The sequence below is a fragment of the Schistocerca gregaria genome, chromosome 8, assembly GCF_023897955.1.
Source record: "Schistocerca gregaria isolate iqSchGreg1 chromosome 8, iqSchGreg1.2, whole genome shotgun sequence".
Lineage (NCBI taxonomy): Eukaryota > Metazoa > Arthropoda > Insecta > Orthoptera > Acrididae > Schistocerca > Schistocerca gregaria.
In genome coordinates this window covers 218,318,396-218,344,873 of record NC_064927.1, presented here as the reverse complement: position 1 = coordinate 218,344,873, position 26,478 = coordinate 218,318,396, and positions in this window count along the sequence as shown.

The window sequence follows — 26,478 nt, the reverse complement described above, 5'->3', positions numbered from 1 at the left end:
TGAGTGGCTTCGTTGTCTTCCTTTAATCCGGCCTGTTACGGATCCAAACACTAGCAGTACTTAAAAACATGTATCACTGGAGTGCTATATGCGCTCTCCTTTACTTGCCTAGGATTCCCCCAGTAAACGGAAGCTCACCATTCGCCTTTCCTACCACAATTCCGATATGCTCGTTCCATCCCAGATATTCAAACGACCTGTCTGTGTTAAGGAACACACTACTAATGCTGTATCCGAACATTACGGGTTTATTTTTGCTACTCATCCGCATTAACTTATATTTTTTCTACATTTAGAGCTAGCTGACATTCATCACACCAACTTAAAATTTTATCTAATTCGTCTTATATCCTCCATCAGTCACTCAACTTCGACACTTTACCGAACATCACAGCATCATCATCAAACAACCTCTGATTGCTGCTCACCTTGTCGGCCGAATATTTACGTATGTAAAGAATGGTAGCGATTCTATCACACTTTCCTGGGGCACTCCTGACGACACTCTTGTCTTCAGTGAACACTTGCAGTCGAGGACAACATACTGATTTCCATACCTTAAAAAATCTTCTACGCAATCACATGTTTGCGAACCTGTTCCGTATGCTTGTACCTTCGTGAACAGGTTGCAACGAGGCACCGTGTCAAACACTTTCCGAAAAACTAGAAATATGTAACCTGCGTTGTTGTCCTTCAGAATGGGGTTCAAATGGCTCTGAGTTCTACGGGACTTAACTGCTGAGGTCATCAGTCCCCAAGAACTTAGAACTACTTAAACCTAACTAACCTAAGGATGTCACACACATCCAAGCCCAAGGCAGGATTCGAACCTGCAACCGTAGCGGTCGCGCGTTTCCAGATTGTAGCGCCTAGAACCACTCGGCCACCCCTGCCGGCTGTTGGCCTTCAATCATAAAAAAAAAGTTCGAATGTGTGTGGAATCTTATGGGATTTAGCTGCTAAGGTCATCAGCGTACACACTACTTAACCTAAATTATCCTAAGGACAAACACACACCCATGGCCGAGGGAGGACTCGAACCTCCGCCGGGACCAGCCACACAGTCCATGACTGCAGCGCCTCAGACCGCTCGGCTAATCCCGCGCTGCCCTTCATTCATAGTTCACTGTGTATCATATGAGAAAGGGCAAGCTGAATTTCACAAGAGCGATGGTTTCTAAAATAACGCTGATTGTGGACGTAAACTTCTCGGTCTCAAGAAAATTTATTGTATTCGAACTGACAATATGTTCAAGGATTCTGCAGCGGGTTGGTTCTTTTGCCCTTCTTATACACAGGAGTTACCTGCACTTTTTCCAGTTGCTTGGAACTTTGCACTTGGCTAGAGATACACGACAAATGTGAGCTACGTGAGGGGCCGATGTCGTAGAGTACTATTTAAAAAACCATATTGGGATTCCATACGGACCCAGTGTCTTAACTGTTTTCAATTGTTTCAGTTGTATCTGTACTCCAGGGACGCTTATTTGTGTTTCTATGATTCTCCAGCGAGAACGTGAAATTTAAAACATCGTCTTTCGTTTTGCTATCTTCAAGTGCCACACCAAACTGATCAACAAGTGACTGGAGGGGAGCCTTAGACTTACTTAGAGATTTTGCAAATGACAAGGATTTTCTCGGCTTCTCTGCCAGATCTTTTCGTACGGTGGTAGTTGTTGTATGCTTGGCGCACAGATCTTTTCACTGACGCAAGAATTTCTACTAATGTTTACTTATCGTCCTTTGCGCGTTCTCCTTTGGACGGAGAGTGTAACAGCCTCAGCTTCCTCTGCATTTTGCGAATCTCGTTATTAAACCACGGTAGGTGTTTTCCGTCCGTAATCCACTTACTAAGCACACAATTCTCCAAACCACGATTTACAATCTGCTTAAACTTTGCCCAAAATTCCTCTACGTCCATCTCACTGACAGTAAGTGATGCCAGTTCACTTCCTAACTGAGATGCCAACAACTGCTTATCTGCTCTTTCTATCAGGAACACTCTCCCAGTCATTTAACTGATTTATTAACTTTCGTAACCATATTTGCTATAATGACATCATGGTCGCTAATTTCCGTTTCTGAACTAACGATATGGATAAGGTCCGGCCTATTTGGAGCTACGATGTCTAACATACACTCCTGGAAATGGAAAAAAGAACACATTGACACCGGTGTGTCAGACCCACCACACTTGCTCCGGACACTGCGAGAGGGCTGTACAAGCAATGATCACACGCACGGCATAGCGGACACACCAGGAACCGCGGTGTTGGCCGTCGAATGGCACTAGCTGCGCAGCATTTGTGCACCGCCGCCGTCAGTGTCAGCCAGTTTGCCGTGGCATACGGAGCTCCATCGCAGTCTTTAACACTGGTAGCATGCCGCGACAGCGTGGACGTGAACTGTATGTGCAGTTGACGGACCTTGAGCGAGGGCGTATAGTGGGCATGCGGGAGGCCGGGTGGACGTACCGCCGAATTGCTCAACACGTGGGGCGTGAGGTCTCCACAGTACATCGATGTTGTCGCCAGTGGTCGGCGGAAGGTGCACGTGCCCGTCGAGCTGGGACCGGACCGCAGCGACGCACGGATGCACGCCAAGACCGTAGGATCCTACGCAGTGCCGTAGGGGACCGCACCGCCACTTCCCAGCAAATTAGGGACACTTGCTCCTGGGGTCTTCCGCTCACGCCCCAACATCGTGCAGCCCACCTCCAGTGGTGACGCGACAGGCGTGAATGGAGGGACGAATGGAGACGTGTCGTCTTCAGCGATGAGAGTCGCTTCTGCCTTGGTGCCAATGATGGTCGTATGCGTGTTTGGCGCTGTGCACGTGAGCGCCACAATCAGGACTGCATACGACCGAGGCACACAGGGCCAACACCCGGCATCATGGTGTGGGGAGCGATCTCCTACACTGGCCGTACACCTCTGGTGATCGTCGAGGGGACACTGAATAGTGCACGGTACATCCAAACCGTCATGGAACCCATCGTTCTACCATTCCTAGACCGGCAAGGGAACTTGCTGTTCCAACAGGACAATGCACGTCCGCATGTATCCCGTGCCACCCAACGTGCTCCAGAAGGTGTAAGTCAACTACCCTGGCCAGCAAGATCTCTGGAACTGTCCCCCATTGAGCATGTTTGGGACTGGATGAAGCGTCGTCTCACGCGGTCTGCACGTCCAGCACGAACGCTGGTCCAACTGAGGCGCCAGGTGGAAATGGCATGGCAAGGCGTTCCACAGGACTATATCCAGCATCTCTACGATCGTCTCCATGGGAGAATAGCAGCCTGCATTGCTGCAAAAGGTGGATACACACTGTATTAGTGCCGATATTGTGCATGCTCTGTTGCCTGTGTCTATGTGCCTGTGGTTCTGTCAATGTTATCATGTGATGTATCTGACCCCAGGAATGCGTCAATAAAGTTTCCCCTTCCTGGACAATGAATTCACGGTGTTCTTATTTCAATTTCCAGGAGTGTATTTTCATTGCTCTCGACTGTGCGTAACAAGTGAAAATGATACTGAAACAGTTGCCGAGCTATGTTGTTCATCATGCTTCTCGTATAGGGAGCCACAGATCCCATTTTAAGTGAAACATTGGAAAGGAAATCATTGTCCAAGAAGCAGGGACTAAACGTAATTACGTTCATGGAAGATTATCTACAGCACAGTAAAAAAAAAATTTATGAACAGGTTTAGAATAAGTAGCAGCAATGTGGCCGTGTAATACATAAGAAAAACGACGGATGTTCAAGTAAGGAAAGGTCGCACTTGTTACAAAAACTGGTGTTTACGTGTTTCAAGGACGCTCGACATAATGTATAGGATGTGTGTGATAGTGGCCTACAATGTTTTGCTTATCAAATTACGTGCAACATAGATTAGCAATAGGTGGTTGCATAATTTGGAACAGTGCTTCAGAATTGGAGGACGAACGATAACGAAATTTCAGACAAAGCGTTAACTTAACGATGAGTAACAAACTGCGAAACCGGCCTGAAAGTTTGTAGATGAGATAAACAAACTTATACAATTATTCAGTAACGAATTTGCTTTCAAGTCCCGCCATTCGGAAATGAATACGAAATGATCCCTGGAAGCTAGATATACCAAGAGTTGTATCAAGATAAACTAAGATCAATGCCTTAACGCACATCATATACAATTATGCCGTCTGTTAATCTGCATGGTGAATTGCCTAGGAAGTTATTTACTGCGCTAAGAGAAGTTGGAGATACGCTGTAAGCTACGAATGTTTTTCGTGTGCGTGATCTTGCAGCAGTGAATATTTATGTCAGAGTAAGCAAGAGTGGGAAAGTTGGCGTAAGAGAACTACAAACATGGTATGAGCAGTGATTTTGGCCAATAACTGGTCAAAATAACTTTCACTTGCTTGATTCCTGATCTACGTACAATAATTATACTCCTTTAGAGTAAACTATCCTTCCTGAAAAGTGTGCTCCATGCAGTTCATACAACCTGGAAGCACTGGACAAGTTAAGCCTCTGGATATTTGTTTTTCTTTCGTGTCTATAAAATGTACTGTTGCATTGTTTGCAGCTGTGCCTTAAAGTATAGCCAGTTTCACGATAAACTCCACGACAGACTTATTCACATTCGGTTGCCTGCCATCAAATTCCACCAGTTTTCATCACCCCGCAACACCAATATCATTCTTTATGTATTCTTTGAGAGTGGATATCCATTTTAATGTCCTGCGCGGTTTGTAACTCACAGAGCGTTCGCCTTAAATCTTGATGGTGCGAACCTTCGTGATCACTGCGGTGCGCCGATTTTCATTCGGTGGTCATGATGCTAGTTAATGTTTTGTTTTGAACCTTTGTTGAATGTCGACGATGTTCATTTTGTGAATTGAAATACATACATCCCACAGAAGGTTGACCTTTTCACCTCCTGGACAGTGTCATTAGCAGCTTATATTCTTCCTGTCGTAACTGTTAACACAACACTTTCAAGTGAGCTTTACTAAAGATTGAACTTGCGGCCTCATATTCATCGGGTCCTTGTGAGCTCTTGCAATATACATGTTCTACATGTACTGTATGAAGACAGACTCTTAGGATGAATTTTAACCTATCCATCGAAACTAAAAATTTACCTTGGCGCCATTTGTAAGTTACCGGTTCATGGTGTTGCCACTCGAGTTCTACATTGTGCAACGAGCTGGCTGCTCACGTTTTGACTCGCAATGTGTAAGCAGAGTCGAGATGGCCTTAACACAGCAGAAAAAAAATGTGTTGTGTTCTCCGGTTCAGCAGATGATATTCACTCACAACTGTGCCGAGTGATTTTCGTCAGAAGCACGGCACTGTTAAGACCTACAGCTCAAACCATTGGAGAAAGGCAGCAGCAGATTCTAGACACCGGTTTTTTATTTACGAGTTAATTGACAGGTCGCCCCCGTGTGATCATTCCACACGTAGTGTGTATTTAACAGAGTTTGAGACGTAGTACACAGAAGGCTAGTCGTCGTGCAAGCCGGGATTTAGCCATCCCTCATGTGTCTCTCTGCCATTTGTGATTCAAACGACACAGCATTCAATACTTACTTGCCTGCTGTCACCTCCAGGAGGTACAGGACCCAGTCTATGTAGAAGACGAACCCAGCTGCTTACAATTTGTTCAAAAATGTTCAAATGTGTGTGAAATCCTATGGGACTTAACTACTAAGGTCATCAGTCCCTTAACCTAAATTATCCTAAGGACAAACACGAGGGATGACTCGAACCTCCGCCGGGACCAGCCGCACCGTCCACGACTGCAGCGCCTTAGACCGCTCGGCTAATCCCGCGCGGCACTTACGATTTGACGTATCATACATGGTCCAGTAACACTAATGTGACCACAGCCGCCGGCCATGGTGGCCGAGTGGTTCAAGGCGCTTCAGTCTGGAACTGCGCGACCGCTATGGTCGCAGGTTCGAATCCTGCTTCGGGCATGGACGTATGTGATGTCCTTAGGTTAATTAGGTTCAAGTAGTTCTTAGGTTAATTAGGTTCAAGTAGTTCTAAGTCCTAGGGGACTGATGACCTCAGATGTTAAGTCCCATAGTGCTCAGAGCCATTTGAACCATTTTGACCACAGCCTATGTTGTAGGTTAACTTGCAAAAAGGGCACATAGACGGCAGATGGCAGCACTAACAGTGGAGGACATATAAAGCATATCGGAGGACGCAGGAAACAACGCAGACGTTGTAACAATGAGGAAATGGAGCGATTCATCTGATGTCCAAAAGGGCTTTCCGTTCCTGTCCATTGGCTTTCCAGTCTAGGGTGGAAGCATTTCCGACATGGCTATGTATGTAAACAGTTGGCATCCCGCCGTGGTTAAAGTGTACTGTACACAGCAAAATGGCACTATCCAAACCAGTGCTGAGGCAACTGTTGTGCATCATGGGTCATAGACGACAGGAGTGAACGATGGCTGTGAAGATGTGTATGGACGAACAGACGCGCAACTGTCGATGAGATAAGGGGCTACCAACAGTTCCTCTACAGCGACAGTCCAGCGAACGTTGATGATAGGTGTCAACAGCAGGCACCTGGTTTTTGCACTGATGCTGACTGCTGTTCATCGGCGATCAAGAGTGGTAATGTGCATGCCACTACCGCGACTGGACGTTCACTGAGTGGCGACAGGTGGCCTTTTCGGCTGTTGGCTTGTGCAAGATTGACCGTACGAAAACTGTCAATGAACCCCACTGGCCATCCACAGTTGGTAACGACAACCCAAGTTCCCATCAGTCGCCGATAGTGGTCGCTTCGGATCCGACGGACCCAGCGGTGTACGCCCACTGTTCCACGCCTGCAGTGGCTCCATACCATGAGTGCGGCCGGCCAGCCACACAGCCCAGTCACACGCAGAGTGATTTCGCTTTGTGACGATACGCAGACACGCCCTAGCTGTGGCTCCAACAGCGCCGTCCGAGGTTCGCCATTGTGGCCGAGCGGTTCTAGGCGCTTCAGTCCGGAACAGCGCTGCTGCAACGGTCGCAGGTTCGAATCCTGCCTGGGGCATGGATGTGTGTGGTGACCTTAGGTTAGTTAGGTTTAAGTAGTTCTAAGACTAGGGGACTGATGACCTCAGATGGTAAGTCCCATAATGCTTAGAGCCATTTGAACCATTTGTACCATCGTTCGACATCAGTTCAGAGATACTCATCCTTGTTGCTATCGTATTAGCTGGTTTCTATTCCTTGCTGTATTGTTTGCAATGAGTCTTCGTAGGCTCGGATAAAGCTACCAGTTAGGTGAAGCTTTTGTTCACTGTATTTACTTATTCACTCATCATTTCTGCTCCTGTCCAGCTTTCCTACGGCTACAGCTGATGCAACTCTCTGTACGCCACATCTCTTTACCGTTATGTACGAAGTAGTGCACAACTGAAGCAAAAACGCTGTGACAATCGTCGGAAGGATCCAGCCCAAAGAGGGAGCGTTATGGTCCGAGGAATGTTTTCGTGACATTCGCTGAACGATCTTGCCATTCTGGAGGGCACAATGGATCAACACAAGTATGGATCTATCTTCCTGAACCATGTCCACCCGTGCATTCTGTTTGTTTCTCCTTGGGGTGATGGCAACTACCAGCAGGACAATGCAACATGTCGTACAGCTCACAGTCTAAGTGTATGGTTCGAAGAGCACCGGTATGAGTTTAGCGTACTTTCACGGCCACCAAACTCGCCGGATTTCAACCCGTTTGAGAATCTGAGGGACGACGTCTCTCGGGCTGTTCAGACCATGGACCCTCACCCGAGAAATCTACCGCAGCCACACACGCTACTGGAGTTGGTATGCCTCCAAATCCTTGTCGGTACCTTCCAGAATCTTAGTGACAATCTTCCTACACGTCTCGCAGCAGCCCGCGCTGCAAAAATTGGTTATTCATGCATTTGACAGGTGGACACATTAATATGACTGGATAGTGTAGTTGCATTCATACTCCACAGAGAGAGCATAGGGAAGGGCTATGTTACACTTCCATCTTACGATAAAAATTATTGCCAAATGGACATACTTTCGCCAAACGTGGACATAAGCTGACATAAAGCTCCACTCCTTCGATTCGTAAATAACTTAAGGGAACACCTGAGCACAAGATCATGACTCAACGAGTGTCTCAGAACTAGTTTACATTATGCAAGTGATGTTTGCCATTGCTGGATCTAAGTCTACGCTAGTGTTTAAAGGTAGATCAGTGCGAATAATTGATCGTTATTGACTTGCAGAATGCTTATAAGCCAGTCAAATGCTATCAATACATTATTATAAATTGTTGCCGATATGTGTTGCAATCGATTTTTTCCGTAGCTGTTGCCTAATCCTATATGGTCTTATGACTAAGCCGTACAGCTGCTGCGTGCAAGAAAGCCAGCTCATAAGAAAAACAACTTTCTGTGATAGGGTGTTCCTTTCCTGCCACATTTACACTTTTGACGCCGCGTTCATTTGGTTTGTTGCTTACGAAACACAACTAGCTCTTTATACTCATCAAGTAATGAGTGCTATCGACAGGGGATGTCAAACTGATTCCATATTTTTAGATTTCCGGAAGGTTTTCAACACCGTTCCTCACAAGCGTCTTCTGACCAAACTGCGTGCCTATAGAATATCGCCTCAGTTGTGTGACTGGATTCGTGATTTCCTGTCAGAAAGGTCACAGTTCGTAGTAATAGACGGAAAGTCATCGAGTAAAACAGAAATAATATCCGGCGTTCCTCAAGAAAGTGTTATACGCCCTCTATTGTTCCTGATCTAATTGAACGACATAGGAAACAATGTCAGTAGCCGTCTTAGATTGTTTGCAGATGATGCTGTCATTTAACGTCTTGTATAGTCATCAGATGACCGAAACGAATTGCAAAATGATTTTGATAAAATATGTTTATGGTGCGGAAAGTGGCAAGTGACCATGAATAAAGAAAAGTGTGAAGTTATTCACATGAGTACTAAAAGAAACCCGCTAAATTTCGATTACTTGATAAATCACACAAACTTGAAGGCTGTAAATTCAACTAAATACTCAGGTATTACAATCACAAATACCCTAAATTGGAAAGATCACATAGATAATGTTGTGGGTAGAGCGAACCAAAGACTTCGAGTCACTGGTAGGACACTTAGAAGGTGTAACAGAGACTGCTTACACCACGCTTGTCCGCCTTATTCTGGAGCATTGCTCAGCGGTGTGGGATCCGCATCAGGTGGGACTGACGGATGACATCGAAAAAGTACAAAGAAAGACAGCACGTTTGGTATTATAGCGAAGTAGGGGATATAGTGCCACAGACATGATACGTGTACTGGAGTGGCAATAATTAAAACAAAGGCCTTTATCGTTGCGACGGGATCTTCCCATGAAATTTCAATCACCAGTTTTCTCCTGTGATTTCAAAAATATTCTGGTGGCGTCCAACTACATGGGGAGAAATGATCATCGGGGTAAAAAAAAAAAAAAGGAGAAATCAGGGCTCGCACACAAAAATTTAAGTGCTGGTTTTTCCGGCGCGCCGTTCTAGAATAGAACGGCAGCGAGATTGAAGGTGATTCATTGAATCCTCTACCAGGCACTTTATTGTGAATAACAGAATAATCACGTAGATGTAGACAACATACCCCATTACAATAGTGATGATGATGATGGTGAACAACAACGTCTGGTGTTTTGTAAATTCATTTTGGGCATGGAAATAGATGATTTTCATTCGCGTTTAGTATTCTGTAATGAGACGGCGTTCCATTACAGAGGAAGAAAGAACCTCCGCAGCGTAAGAACATGGGAACACGTGTTCCACGTACTATAGTACAGCACGAGGGAGCGTCTCCAAATCTTCGTGTGTCCTGTGTCGGCCGGCCGTTGTGGGCGAGCGGTTCTAGGCGCTTCCGTCTGGAACTACGCGACCGCTACGGTCGCAGGTTCGAATACTGCCTCGGTCATGGTTATGTGTGATGTCCTTAGGTTGGTTAGGTTTAAGTAGTTCTAAGTTCTAGGGGACTGATGAGCTCAGATGTGAAGTCCCATAGTGCTCAGAGTCATTTGAACCATTTTTGTCCTGTGTCGCCTCCCCACAACAAATTTGAGGTCAAATATCTTCAACATTTCGCAGCCCAATCAGCAACTGTGTAAATATTAATTATAATTTTAATAATTAACAGCCTCAGTTGCACCGTTTATCTAGAATTTACCTAAGTTTCAGTCGGGATAACCCAGCCTTCTTCAGAATCACAGTAACAACCGTTTGTCCACTAGTGGCTGCCCACTTCGCGAAGTGAGGCCGAGGCAGTTCCAGATAAGTTTTATAGTCTGACGATGATTTATGGATTTGTAGTTTTAGCTTGACGATGCCCACTATGGAAAAACGGTTGTTACTGTTATTCTGAAGAAGTTTGGGGTATCCCGACTGAAACATAGGTAAATTCTAGGTAAACGGTGAAAGTGTGGCTGATAATTATTAAAATTAAAATTAAAAATTTGAGGTCCTTTCCTTTTGCGAAAAAGTTGGCTACAGTAATGACATACCAGTATACGAGAGAGATATCGCTTTTTCCATTGATATGATAACACTCTGATAACTTTAGAGGGATGGAGAACCACCGCATTCGCATCTGCATGTAAGACATTGTTTTTGAAAATGAGCTGCCTTAAATTACGTACTTCGTAATCATCTCTCACTGGTCTCCGACGGCGAGGTTCTGTGGAAGAATCTGTCTGTCTGCCTCCTCCTACAATACTATAGGGTGAAGTGCGTCACACTATATCAACGACCGTGGCTATAGTGGCTCCAGACCTGCGCTGAACAGTACGGGATGTCTTAGTCTGTCCTCTCGGTGTACATTTGTGAAATATAAATGCCAACCTTGATTCTCAATCTAATTGCGAAGAGCACGTCAGGGGTGTATGTTGCTGCACGCAAAGGGTATATCTTTGTAAGGTCGGACTTCTTAGACTTATATGTACGGCAAAAAACATTCCAGTCTCAACTAAAAGACAAACGCTTCTGAAATTGAATGAATGATTTTGAAGTACCCCGTGTCTGTTGTTGCAGAATGAACAACACGAGGATCTTTCGCGGGCCTTAGTAAGATGTATCTAATAAAGCACCTCGTTAAAATTTGTGTTACGCCAAATATGCACGTAGCAAAACCTGCTGCATAGCTCACTACTTGTACAAACGAGATGTGAAGATATCCGCGTGTCCAACTGCTGACGTATTTCTCTTTGTTCGCGGCTGCGCCTACGATGCCGCCCGTCGCTATTGTGCAGCGCCGTGTCTCGTGCGTGATGTGTGTGCGACGTCTACACCAAGCACGCACCTGATATATGGCCCACTCCATCTCCAGCTGCTGCTGCTGCTGCTGCTGCCCGTCTCCTCAGATTGTATTGCTGCAGTTGCAGTTGCCGAACAAATTACTCGCAACTGTAAGAAATATTGCCTTCGGTCTACTGGCCACACTGCTACCGTTAGCATCACCTTTGTGATATGATCTAACAGAGAAGTTACTCTTACGTCATCAGTTCTGTTCTCCGCAGTTGCCGTGTAATTTCAGATGTATCAGCAAGTATGCATGCGTACATTGAAATGCAAACCACCCAAGATAAATCAAGTCGTTTAGCTTACGCCACGCTTTGGGACACATACGAATGGTATGTTTCTTACTTATTGGAAACCATCTAATAAGTAAGAAAGGTATAACTCGCATGAGCTACAACGCGTGATGTAAAGGCACGTGACTTGATAGAGGCCGTCAACAAGTTCGTAGCAAACAGCCAAGATTCAAGGTAAAACGCCTACACACTTTTTTTTTCGAGTAGTGGGGAATACTTCAAAATGTCGAACTGACTTGAGGGGAAGAAACGCACAGGAGAGAGTAGGTATAGTGCTCTGAAGTTTCCGTAAAACTTAATTATTTATATTGGTAGTCCATGTAAAGGTTTTGACGTATGAGTCTGAGAACATCAAGATATGTGTCGCAAATGGTCGTATCTTTTAACTACATTGACTCCGAAGCTTAAATTTTTACACCGTTAGTCCCTACCATTTCAAAAAAATCTTCAATTTGAAGTATCGACTCTTTCCTGAGAAGCAGGATCTTAACAGACGAACAAACAGACATACAAAGCGATCCTATAATAATCCCGCAAAGTGATCCTATAATAATCCCGCAAAGTGATCCTATAATAATCCCGCTTTTGCCGACAGAGGTATGGAACTCTGAGAAATAAGGTGGTCGTATGGCTTTCATGGCATGGAGACCAAGTCTGGGGTTGATTGACCGCCTACTGCAAATCTTTCTATCTGTATTTACATATGTGTACCTAGTCAATGTGTGCCTGTACATACCACACACGCAAGCAGAGGCACGTGTATACGTGCATACCTTTTCTCAACATGTGTTCGTGAGGCATTCCATTCACACCTACAGAGAAGCACGCACGCTTCTCCAGTTATCATGCTACGGCTCATGTTAAATGTATCTTTGTGACTGACCTGTGGTCAACGAGATTTTTTTGAGTAAGTTTACCAGAGTCAGAGAAATGTGCTGACGATGTGCACCGTCAAGGCTGCAGCATACGCTTGCCCACTAAAGGCAGGCTCAATATTACCTAACATAATTTATAAGCAATGTAGGCTTTCACGACCGGTTTTGTCTTCAGTTGAAACTTGCGGGCTGAGAGGCCGTATTCGATGTATAAAATTTCCACCTACCGTTTGGTCTCCATCTGCGGGAGACATCTTATGAGGTCTTCCAGCTGCTGCCACTGAGGCTCCAGGTACTCTCGCGTTTATAGAGCGCATAGAGGGCACCACCAATCGTCAGGTGATTCCAACGGTATGCCTATCTTTGGAAGGCGTCATCATTCTCGGTTAAGAGTAATCGATTGTCATTCTGCTGGCGCAAAGTCGACATCCATATTTTGTCCAACTTTAAAACTTCCTCTTTTCTATTAAAATTATTATGGTGTTTGTGAATCTCTATTGCTTCTCTATACATGCGCGCATGATAATGGGATGTTCGTGCTAGAACGCATGTCTCATTAAATTTAATTTCGTGGTTCCCATCTCGAAAAACATGCTCAGCTGCGGCCGATTTTTCGATGTGTAATAATCGAGTTTCTTTTATGTTCGGCTAAGCGGATGTTTACAATTCTTTTCGTTGTTCCAATATATACTTGTCCACAACTGCATGGAATTTTTTATACCCCAGGTGTTGCTAGGGGGTGTCGGGCGTCTTTTGCAATTCCTAAATATTCCTTAATCTTCTTGGTGGGTCTGAAGATTGTTTTGATCCCATACTTGGCCAGAACTTTCTCGATTAATCTTAATCGAGAATGACGACACCTTCCAAAGATAGGCGTACCGTCGGCATCACGTGATGAATGGTGGTGCCCTCTATGCGCTCTATAAGCCTGGAGCCTCAGTGGCAGTAGTTGGAAGACCTCAGAAGATGTCTTCTGCAGATGGAGACGAAACATTAGGTGGAAATTTTATACATCGACCACGGCCTCTCAGCCCGGAAGTTTCAGCTGAAGATTATTTTTAGGGCTTACGATGGAGACAAAAAAATTAGCTATATTTTTAACATTTACAGTGACCAGTTCAGGAATATGCAAGTTCACCCTTTTTCATTTAACATGCAAAGCGTGTAATCACTATGATGAATATTAAGCATGAGAATATTGTATATTAAAAAATAGCTTGAAACGTCCATTAGTTTATACACGGCCAGTCACATTACTTTGGCCACCGCCTACGTTCGACATAAATGTGCAGTAACCCATCACTGATAGCAAGTGGCAGAACTAGCGTTGAAAGGTATACAAAGCGCGTCACGGGGATGCGGAAAAAACAGTCCAGTGTCGTCGTAATGCGGACACTGAGTTTCCGGGCCAAGAGCGGAACTGTTAAGTTTGTAAACTGTTCGCATGCCTCTGTGCTTAAAGTAGGCCTATACCGTCCTTGGAAACGTGGCGCTATCTAAAACTGGCGCCGAGACAACTGTGATGCACCATCAGCAATAAATGACAGGTGTGAACGACGTCTGCTGAGTTGTGTACGGGCGAATTGACACACAATTGTTGGCAAACTGATCGCCAAGACGAACCAAGGGTTTGCCAACAGTGTCTCCTCATCGATCGTTCAGCGAACTTCTCTGCCTATGGGCCTCCACAGCAGGCACATGGTTCATGTGCCCATACTAACTGCTCTTCAGCGAGATGAAGGCTGGTATTTGCACGCCTGTATAGCAACTGCATGTCCACTGAATAGCGACAGATGGCCTTCACAGACGAATTACGTTTTGAGCCCTATCGGACAGTTGGCAGTTGGCAAGAACTACGTGAAACACCTGAAAGCAAAATAACCCTGCAACAATCGTCTGCAGATTCCATTCCGAAGGAGGGAGCATAATGATCTGGGGAACGTTTTCGTGGCATTCTCTGGTGTTCTCGTCATCTTGGAAGGCACAGTGGATCAGAATAAGTATGCACCTATCATTAGGGTCATATGCAGTATTTTTTTTTTCTCAGTGTGAATGCATATAGTAGCACGACATTGCAACGTGTTACACAGCACGCAGTGTACGTGAGTCTTAGAAGAACACCAGGCTGAGTTTACCGTACTTCCGTGGCCACCAGATTACCTGTATTTAAACCGAATCGAGAATATGTGGGACCACCGCCATCAGGCTCTTAGCGCCATGAATCCTCAACCGAGAAACTTTGCGCAGCTGGCCACGGCGCTGGAGTCGTCTGACTCCAGATCTCTTTCTGTACCTTCCAGAACCTCGGCGACTGTCCTTCTGCACATCTTGCAGAGGTCCGCACTGCAAAAGCTGATAATTCAGGCTTTTTGTACGTGGCCACAAGTACGTGACCTGACAGTGTATTATGAATGCATATTTCTCATTCACTTTAAGAGCTTATGTTGACTGGAATACTCTATTTCAAATTCTGAAGGTGGCAGGGGTAAAATACAAGGAGCGATAGGCTATTTACAATTTGTACAGAAAGCAGATATCAGTTATAAGAGTCGAGTCAAATGAAAGGGAAGCAGTGGTTGGGAAGGGAGTGAGACAGGGTTGTAGCCTCTCCCCGATGTTAAATCCATGGAGAAGAAATAAAAACTTTGAGGTTCGCCGATGACGTAATTCCATCAGAGACAGCAAAGGACTTGGAAGAGCAGTTGAAGGGAGGAGACAGTGTCTTGAAAGGATGAACAACAACAAAAGCAAAACAAGGATAATAGAATGTAGTTGAATTAAGTTGGGTGATGCTGAGGGAATTAGATTAGGAAATGAGACACTTAAAGTAGTAAAGGATTTTTGCTGTTTGGGGAGCAAAATAACTGATGATGGTTGAAGTAGAGAGGATATAAAATGTAGACTGGCAATGGCAAGGAAAGCGTTTCTGAAGAAGAGAAATTTGTTAACATCGAGTATAGATTTAAGTGTCAGGAAGTCGTTTCCGAAAGTATTTGTATGGAGTGTAGCCGTGTATGGAAGTGAAACATGGACAATAAATAGTTTAGACAACAACAGAATAGAGCTTTCGAAATGTGATGCAACAGAAGAATGCCGAAGATTGGATGGGTAGATCACATAACTAATGAGGACATATTGAATAGAATTGGGGAGGAGTTTGTGGCACAACTTGACTACAAGCAGGGATCGGTTGGTAGGGCATGTTCTGAGGCATCAAGGGATCACCAATTTAGTACTGGAGGGAAGCATGGAGGGTAAAAATCGTAGAGGGAGACCAAGGGATGAACACAGTAAGCAGATTCAGAAGGATGTAGGCTGCAGTAAGTACTAGGAGATGAAGAAGCTTGCACAGGATAGAGTAGCATGGAGAGCTGCATCGAACCAGTCTCAGCACTGAATACCACAACAACAACGTTGAAGAGCTCGTACACTGAATCATTAGAAAGAGCCTGGGACGTTTGAACATTTTGTTGTTGCTCTGTTGTTGTTGAACCTGACTCGCTGGCTAAGCTGCATGTATTGGAAGTTGATGTTTCTCCTGCAAGATATGGATTTTCAACATACAAAAACTGGCTGGTGTCTAATGAAGAAACATCGGACATTAGATATTGGGTTTCTGATTATATTTGCAAATCAGAAAGTACTTCATGGATTTATATTTCTTCTAGAGATGTCAGTATTCTTTTGTTTACTCTTTTCAAAGAAAACTATTTGTGAATCAGAATGGCTCGTAGAGGAATCACGGCCACTTCGCCACATTAAGCGCCCTAGAATAACACCCATTCTTCAACACGTAATAAAAAGTTAGCTCAAATGTCTCTAATGACTATGGGACCTAGTTCGGCGGAGGTTCGAGTCCTCCCTCGGGCATAGGTGTGTGTGTTTGTCCTTAGGATAATTTAGTTTAAGTAGCGTGTAAGCTTAGGGACTGGTGACCTTAGCAGTTAAGGCCCATAAGATTTCACACACATTTGAACATTTGAACTATGGGACTTAACATACGAGGACATCAGTCCCTTACACGTAGAACTACGTAAACGTAACTAATCTAAGGACATCACACATGCCCGCATCTCGTGGTCGTGTGGTAGCGTTCTCGCTTCACACGCTCGGGTTCCCGGGTTCGATTCCCGGCGGGGTCAGGGATTTTCTCTGCCTCGTGATGGCTGGATGTTGTGTGATGTCCTTAGGTTAGTTAGGTTTAAGTAGTTCTAAGTTCTAGGGAACTGATGACCATAGATGTTAAGTCCCATAGTGCTCAGAGCCATTTGAACATCACACACATCCATGCCCGAGGCAGGATTCGAACCTGCGACCGTAGCAGCTGCCTGGTTCCGGACTATAGTGCCTACAACTGCTCTACCACAGCGGCCGGCTCAACACATAATTATCGGTGATTCGAACGAAAACATTTTATTTTGGTTAGAATTGCCTTTCTTGTTTCTAGATTGTTCTTATTTGAGAGCTATTGTAAACAGCTATTTAGTTTACTCTGTCTTAATAATCCACCGAATTAAACTGGCACAAAAAGGAAATGCTTCATAACGCTGTTCAGATTCCATGTCTTTCTCGTTAGACTACTCGGTCAAGATCCTAACTCAAAGGCAAATTTGAACACATGCGGAAAACTGAATGTTTTTGCAGTGAGACACAATAAAACAATGCTCCAAACAGAGAGAACCGCGGCAGGTGCACGGCTATTGCACGTGTATACCCGCCTGCGATGGGGAGGCATCTGTGCCAGCGCACGGTAGTCCGTGCGTACGGTTCAGAGCAATGCGGGACTTCCCGCCAGTGCATCCGTCTCCCTGTGTCTTAGTGCAACGGCCGAATGCAGATACTGCGCACGAGCGCACGGGACACTGCACGTGTGGTCACCACAAAATCTCGTTGACGTTCTCAGTTAACTTGGTGGCTCTCTAGTGGATGAAATCTCTTAGTTCTTTGCCACGAGTAGTGTTATTAAACGGTTTGATTACTGAAATGCACCTGTTTGGGTCAAATGGAATCACAGTTTAAAACATGCAGTAATTTATTCTAGTTAGGGTACACATCCACACTCCAGCGCTGCCCCCAACAGAAAAGACCTCGAGCAACATGTATCATGGATCTTCAACACTTGCGCTGCTTCCGCCACATTGCCATCAAACAAAGTACTCTCTCCAAAATAGCAACAATATTCACATCTTTCTCACGTTGTGGCGTTGTAAGATTGTTAAATTCTAAATTTCACTGTTCTTAAAGATACATCGTTACTCTGTTTTACTTCTATAGAAAAAGTTTTAAAGGCTTCTGGCGCATGCATACAATAGCTAAGAGTACAGATTTCCGGCGAAAACAGCCAAACAACCGACCTGTGGCAACAATATCTATGAGTTATTTTCAAAGAATCTCTAGGATGTCGTCTGACAATAACCATCGATATTATTGTACTGTCACAGTGTGCAAATGTTTGGTAAAACTATAGATTACCCGAGTAAGTAAAATCAAATGGTTCAAATGCCTCTGAGCACTATGGGACTTAACAGCTATGGTCATCAGTCCCCTAGAACTTAGAACTACTTAAACGTAACTAACCTAAGTACATCACACAACACCCAGTCATCACGAGGCAGAGAAAGTCCCTGACCAGGCCGAGAATCGAACCCGGGAACCCGGGTGCGGGAAGCGAGAACGCTACCGCACAACCACGAGCTGCGGACTAAGTAAAATCACATGTTATAACAAAAGCAGCCTTGCAAACAAACTAAGTAAAGCAAGTATGGTCCTGGCATCACCCTTTGTGTCAGCAGCTCCTGGGGCTTGTGATTGGTGCCTCTGCCACTCTATCATGGGGCCCAGAGTTCGATTGCCGGCTGGGACGGGGTTCTTCTCCACTCGGGACTGGTTATGTGTGTTGTCTTCATTATCATTTAACCAGCATCCACCCGTAACTCGTCGAAGTGGCGTCAAATAAAAAGATTTCCACGAGGTGGCCGAATCTGCCAGAAGGGGGTTCCCGGCCACAAATGCCATACCCACATTTCATTACTACCCTTGTTATCACATACGAGGCATTCTCTGCTTCGAAATATATACTACCAGTAGCATGTGCCTACCGTAAGTGTACCAAACGGCTCCACAGTGTTCAACGAAAGGTAGGTCAGTCGATTAAGGATAGACAAGATTTCTCAAGAGATAGATAATTGGATAATAATTCAAGCAATAGAAGCAGGCAACAGGCATATGAGTTCTACTTTCATGGCTGTATTAGCTGTATTTGAGTATCTCTATTTATTATCGGCGTTTCATATATTCGGACTCTAAGATACGACAGGATGTATTTTTAAAAGAACAGCGTACAAGAGTAAGAAATGAAACTTTATTTGGAGTTTATTTTGTTTCAATCGCTAAGCACGGACGTGTTGTCTGTTACTGGTTACAAAAATCCAGTCAAACTTTAGATACATAGCAATTTTAGCGAAACTGCTGCTAATCATTCTACAAGTACGTTCAAATAATTACTTGGCCAGTGAGATTTCTGTCCAGTTAACAATGCGAAATGTTCCTCAATAAATTTCACATCTTCTATATGTGGCATAACTGCGTTCATCCAGTACACATGGTGGTCAGAAACAATTTGAAAAGCTTTTAACGGTGCGGCACGAGAGATTGTGCAGAGAAATAATGTTTAAAACACTCGATAAGTTGCACTGTTCCCGAGTTCCCGAGTCATTTTGCATTGAAGTTAACTAAGCAGGTCGTCGCGAGCAAATTCAAGCACTTGGACGCACTAAAATGCGGTAACGCAGGGATATCTGCTGGTCCATGAGTTACCAGTTGTTCAGCCGCTCATTACCATTTAAGACGTGCCTTTGTCGGAAGTGATAAATTTAAGTTACCTGATCAAAAGCTACGTTTATTCGGTCTGAGGCAATGAAACGAAGAATGCGTTGGCCGACGATGTCTCTGGCAGGCTGCTTGAATTTGCGTGGGGCGACCTGATGGCTAAATTCAATGCCAAATATCTTGGAAACGGTGCAACGTATCGAATTTTGCTCTTAATAATAATTTTTCAACCGAACCTCCCCTCCAACATTCTTACAAAACTTTCAGATTGTTTCTGACTACCCTATAATTCGGATGTATTTCTTAATTATTTGATCTGTGATTACATGTAATGAATTTAAATGTCCAATTCATACAGCAAGTTTCAGGGTCAGTAGTGATTGTTGTTTATTTATATATGAGACACCAAACGTATATCGTTTACTGAATTTGATTAAGACATAATTGCAAATGTCTTCCATATTTATTAATACCATACACTTTACACAGTATATGGATGCGTAGTTGATTTTATACGTTGTTGTTGTTGTCTTCAGTCCTGAGACTGGTTTGATGCAGCTCTCCATGCTACTCTATCCTGTGCAAGCTGCTTCATCTCCCAGTACCTACTGCAACCTACATCCTTCTGAATCTGCTTAGTGTACTCATCTCTCGGTCTCCCTCTACGATTTTTACCCTCCACGCTGCCCTCCAATGCTAAATTTGTGATCCCTTGATGCCTCAAAACATGTCCTACCAACCGATCCCTTCTTCTAGTCAAGTTGTGCCACAAACTTCTCTTTTCCCCAATCCTATTCAATACCTCCTCATTAGTTACGTGCTCTATCCACCTTATCTTCAGTATTCTTCTGTAGCACCACATTTCGAAAGCTTCTGTTCTCTTCTTGTCCAAACTAGTTATCGTCCATGTTTCACTTCCATACATGGCTACACTCCAAACAAATACTTTCAGAAACGACTTCCTAATACATAAATCTATATTCTATGTTAACAAATTTCTCTTCTTCAGAAACGCTTTCCTTGCCATTGCCAGTCTACATTTTATATCCTCTCTACTTCGACCATCATCAGTTATTTTACTTCCTAAATAGCAAAACTCCTTTACTACTTGAAGTGTCTCATTTCCTAATCTAATTCCCTCAGCATCACCCGATTTAATTTGACTACATTCCATTATCCTCGTTTTGCTTTTGTTAATGTTCATCTTATATCCTCCTTTCAAGACACTGTCCATTCCGTTCAACTGCTCTTCCAAGTCCTTTGCCGTCTCTGACAGAATTACAATGTCATCGGCGAACCTCAAAGTTTTTACTTCGTCTCCATGAATTTTAATACCTACTCCAAATTTTTCTTTTGTTTCCTTTACTGCTTGCTCAATATACAGATTGAATAACATCGGGGAGAGGCTACAACCCTGTCTCACTCCTTTCCCAACCACTGCTTCCCTTTCATGCCCCTCGACTCTTATGACTGCCATCTGGTTTCTGTACAAATTATAAATAGCCTTTCGCTCCCTGTATTTTACCCCTGCCACCTTTAGAATTTGAAAAAGAGTATTCCAGTCAACATTGTCAAAAGCTTTCTCTAAGTCTACAAATGCTAGAAACGTAGGTTTGCCTTTTCTTAATCTTTCTTCTAAGATAAGTCGTAAGGTCAGTATTGCCTCACGTGTTCCAACATTTCGACGGAATCCAAACTGATCCTCCCCGAGGTCTGCATCTACCAGTTTTTCCATTCGTCTGTAAAGAATTCGCGTTAGTATTTTGCAGCCATGGTTTATTAAACTGATAGTTCGGTAATTATCACATCTGTCAGCACCTGCTTTCTTTGGGATTGGAATTATTATATTCTTCTTGAAGTCTGAGGGTATTTCGCCTGTCTCATACATCTTGCTCACCAGCTGGTAGAGTTTTGTCAGGACTGGTTGTCCCAAGGCCGTCAGTAGTTCTAATGGAATGTTGTCTACTCCGGGGGCCTTGTTTCGACTCAGGTCTTTCAGTGCTCTGTCAAACTCTTCACGCAGTATCGTATCTCCCATTTCGTCTTCATCTACATACTCTTCCATTTCCATAATATTGTCCTCAAGTACATCGCCCTTGTATAAACCTTCTATATACTCCTTCCACCTTTCTGCCTTCCCTTCTTTGCTTAGAACTGGGCTGCCATCTGAGCTCTTGATATTCATACACGTGGTTCTCCTCTCTCCAAAGGTCTCTTTAATTTTCCTGTAGGCAGTATCTATCTTACCCCTAGTGAGATAAGCTTCTACATCCTTACATTTGTCCTCTAGCCATCCCTGTTTAGCCATTTTGCACTTCCTGTCGATCTCATTTTTGAGACGTTTGTATTCCTTTTTGCCTGCTTCGTTTACTGCATTTTTATATTTTCTCCTTTCAACAATTAATTTCAATATTTCTTCTGTTACCCAAGGATTTCTAGCAGCCCTCGTCTTTTTACCTACTTTATCCTCTGCTGCCTTCACTACTACATCCCTCAGAGCTACCCATTCTTCTTCTACTGTATTTCTTTCCCCTATTCCTGTCAATTGTTCCCTTATGCTCTCCCTGAAACTCTGTACAACCTCTGGTTCTTTCAGTTTATCCAGGTCCCATCTCCTTAATTTCCCACATTTTTGCAGTTTCTTCAGTTTTAATCTACAGGTCATAACCAATAGATTGTGGTCAGAGTCCACATCTGCCCCTGGAAATGTCTTACAACTTAAAACCTGGTTCCTAAATCTCTGTCTTACCATTATATAATCTATCTGATACCTTTTAGTATCTCCAGGGTTCTTCCACGTATACAACCTTCTTTCATGATTCTTAAACCAAGTGTTTTATACGTATGTCAACACAATTCCTTTATACTGTCTCGATTGTGAAATATGTGTTTATTCAGTCGATTTCTAGGATTTTCTGTTATTTCGCGAATCGCAACCAATATAGGAAACTAAAATATTATTTATTATGCTGCCATGTGACAGAAATTCCGTATCAGCACATCAGTACAAAGGTGCCATATCGGTCAGATATTTCAGCCTAGCTGTTTTAAACCAGTTTGAACAATCATCATGATCAGTCTGCGCTGGATCGAATTCACCTCGTTGATTTCCGATGTGCTGGCGTAAGCTGTCGCCAGCACAACGCGCGGCAAAGATGAAGCTTGAAGATCGATTAGTAGGCTGGATCAAGAGAGCCTGTAACTAGAGGGGCTAGAGACACATTCACAAGAGACAAACCGCCAACGCCCTCTCGACAGCATATACTTAGGCCGCCGCTACTGATCTGAGGGCCTCACTCACTCATCCAGTTGGCGATCTGTCAGTTTACTTGCAGAGTGGGTTTAGTTCGTCACTGACTACAGTAGTAAATAGCGACCAGATTAGTAACTATAGTGGGGTTAGCAGTGAGAAACAAAAAGCTTGTGATAACAAGATTACCATCAGTCTGCAAAAGAACTATTACTGACGAGCTTATACCAAAAACCTTGACTCTATTCAAGTTAAGTAAATGTTTCCAGTTCACTTAAATAAAGAACCTTATTGTCCATGTGTGCATTTGTGTTGTAGAAAGAAAGTACCAATCACCCAAAACAACATCCTCTCCCTTGCTTCCTTGCAGTACAAGACTCTGCAGTGATCCGACCAGGCTGGATGTGGTTTCTAGGCTGTTCCCCATACACAGAAGGATAAATATCAGAATTATAACCATGTTCCATCTTAGATACACGGCATGCAGACGTTCAGAAAACGTTCTCACATTTAACATGAGATTTATTCTATACATGGACATTTGGGGTGCACAGATTCTGTCCTGAGAGGTGTGGTGGTTGGTGGTGGCAGGAAGGCAGCTAGACACCAACTGCCACTAACAATTTCAAAGACTATGTAACAACGACGACGCCACAAGGAAAGGGGAAAATGTAAGGAAGATGTAGAAGAAAGAGAAGATAAAGAGTTCGAGCAATCAGCGGAAGAAAATTGTCAATCATTTACAATGTGACATACCATCATCAAATTTCACAAGGCACCTAATACGAGTTTAACCTAGGCAAGAAGACATCTATTATTAACTATTCTATAAAGAAACTCTCCTGTTCTCCACATTGGGTCATGTTCATATGTATCTACATTAACAGTAAATCTAGTTACTGACATCATCACTGATAACGGTAACCATGCAGTTGCCTCACGTTTGCAGCTGGATTATAAGGTTTTTTGTAGGAGCATCGTATGACTATGGCAGAGTGATTTTATTTACTTCCAATGCCTGCAGTGAAACTGTCGAAGACATCCACTACTACTTCTTTTTTACAATACCAGCTATAACTGGCTATGTGTTGCAAAGGTCTGTAATTCTTGGACACAGCATTGATCATCTTGTCTCAAGACTGTGGATGTCGCACTCAAGCCGTGGTATTCTATGTCTTGGAGACTTGAAAGTGGATTTGGCACATCAAGCATGCGGCGAACATGTGTTATTTACACGACTGATAGGACTATTCCAAGAAAGCAGTATTTTGTAACTACACTACTTGATGTATATCGATGGTTATCTGCAACCACCAGAGACACAAAGGCATGTACATGGATGCATCCGCTAACATGGAACTGTGAATACAGTGGGACGATGGATGTAATGTGTTTGGTGCTGTGACTTCAGTGTCGGCAACACGATACTTCGGTACTTTTTTCAAGCTTTGGCCTGTGCAAATATTGTAACAAAGCGTAAAGGTAACTGATGGCCAATGCATCTACGAATCACACTACAGCTTGCTATATACCAACGGAGATTGTATATAATTAACATACAGAATTCAAATCACCATTGAATTATCTTCAGCCATTTGTGGTCCATGTGTAATGGACTTCAACCATACATATTCACGTTGTGTTCCCATGTTTTATAATGTCATTCACCCACCAAATGAAGTCACCACAGTGATCATTACCTATTTCTTGGAATCCAGGAAAGAATTTGGTTATGTACCCATAATTATATCTTCCGCAACAGTCTGCTCCATAATAAACCTTTTTTCTGTAGCAATTGTTATCATGATCTTTATGCCCTACTGCTATAAATTACAGTTGATAACATACACAGACCGTAAACTTCCGTCACAGCTACTTCAAAAATTAGTTTCGAAATCTCTGCATAACTTACAGTTGATAGTATACACAGGCTGTAAACTTCAGCGGCAAATACTTTAAAAATTAGTTTCGAAAGCTCTGTCGGCCATTGTGGCCTAGCGGTTCTAGGCGCTTCAATTCAGAACCGCGCTGCTGCTACGGTCGCAGGTTCGAATCCTACCTCGGGCATGGATGTGAGTGATGTCCTTAGGTTAGTTAGGTTTAAGTAGTTCTAAGTTCTAGGGGACAGATGACCTCAGAAGTTAAGTCCTATAGTGCTTAGAGACATTTGAAAACTCTGCTTTATTCGTTTTAACTCCTTTTTGTTGCTGCAGTATGATATTCATTTACCTTCCAAACACTTTGCGCATATTATTTTATTCTATTTCATTTTAACGCTATCCTCAGTTGACTTTTTCTGGAAAATATGTTTTACTTATACTAACTTGTTGATTCGAAATCGTACACACAAAACTTATCGACTCGAGTCTGTAAGTGTAAGTGATACAACTTCGTATTTTTTAGAACAGATCTACTAAGGATTCCTTTACAATAGTAGGCGAAACGGTCTGTAACGTAACTAAACATATTACAGCAAGGAAAAGGCGTTTTGAACATAGAGTGTTCTACTTAATTCACCAAAAGTACACGAAATCAGCGTTATTTATTGGTTTATTCCTTTTTATATTCATCCAGCTGATGTCTTCAGCGGCCATAAACACAAAAATTCAGCAAATGGTTCAACACCATCAGTAGGAAAGTTTTCTTTTTGAAGTGTTGATTTCATATTATATTAGTCGCATTGTACGAGTAAATGATTTGCTGGCCCACTCTGAAAATTTCTTCATTCCTACCTCGTTGGACAGGCAATTTGTACTACGTCCTTAGCAGAACTAAAGTTCTTCATGCAAACTCCATTACGACGTATCCCTTCTCCTTTCTTCCACTTTACGGGAAATAAAAATTCGTCTAAAGCTGCTGACAAATGTTTTAGCATCCCCTTGCTTTACCTCTCAGTCACTTACAAATTTTTCACTACCTTGATGAGGGCGAACTGATTCAGCGTGCTATTATTCTTAGAACCAAAGCCTTTTTTTATTAAATTACGCCAGTAAAGATTCTGTGAAAACTGAATCCAGAGCTTCTTTTAAAATCTTTGAAAGCCAGCTCGCCCCATTTCTTCATTAAAATACAATGTTTTCTCGATTCATTTCGTGATAATTTTAGTGAATGTCTTGCACAATAGGGAGGGATGCTTAGACTTCTACTACTGTCTTCTATCCTGTCTGTTTCCTTTCTTGTGGCGCAGTTACAGTACTGTTCCAGTTTTAGGAAACTGTCTTCCTTCACAGCCATTATTTGGATAAGTTTGCGGGTTCCTACTGTTCTGTGTAGCCTTCATATTTAACCAATTCCATTAAAATACAGTAAACTAGCATGCAACTTTCTTTTCTTCGTACTACCAATGGCGTTATACATCTCATCTGGCTTTATATCCCGAATATTATTGCTTTCATTATTATCTGTAAGTGTCTCTGATTCATCTCTTGAACTGTACTAACGTTTACAGGGAACTTCGAAATATTTTACACTTTTCCATTTCTTGCTCATTACTAAAAAATTTGTCATCTTAACTAAGTGTGATGTCTACTCAGCATTAGTTTCTGTTTTGTTTTCGTAACACCATTCACACTTCCGATTGTGTCCGTTAGATAATTTCTATTTACCGTTGTCTCAAGACATTTCAGAATAGTTTTACTTAATTCAGCTTATATAATGATATTCATCTCAATTTCTCTTTTATAATTGCGTTTTTTCGCAGCTGAGATTAGCTTTTCTTGTTGTTTCTTCATTTTTCGCATGCGTATCTTTGTTATACAATTTGCTCTTTCGTGTACAATTGCTTGGTTTTCATTTTCTATTACAGGGAATTTGATTCTTAATTTTTATTTGGTAAAGGTCCGTATTCTTAGATAAATTCTAATAACAGGCAATTTTTATTTTCTGG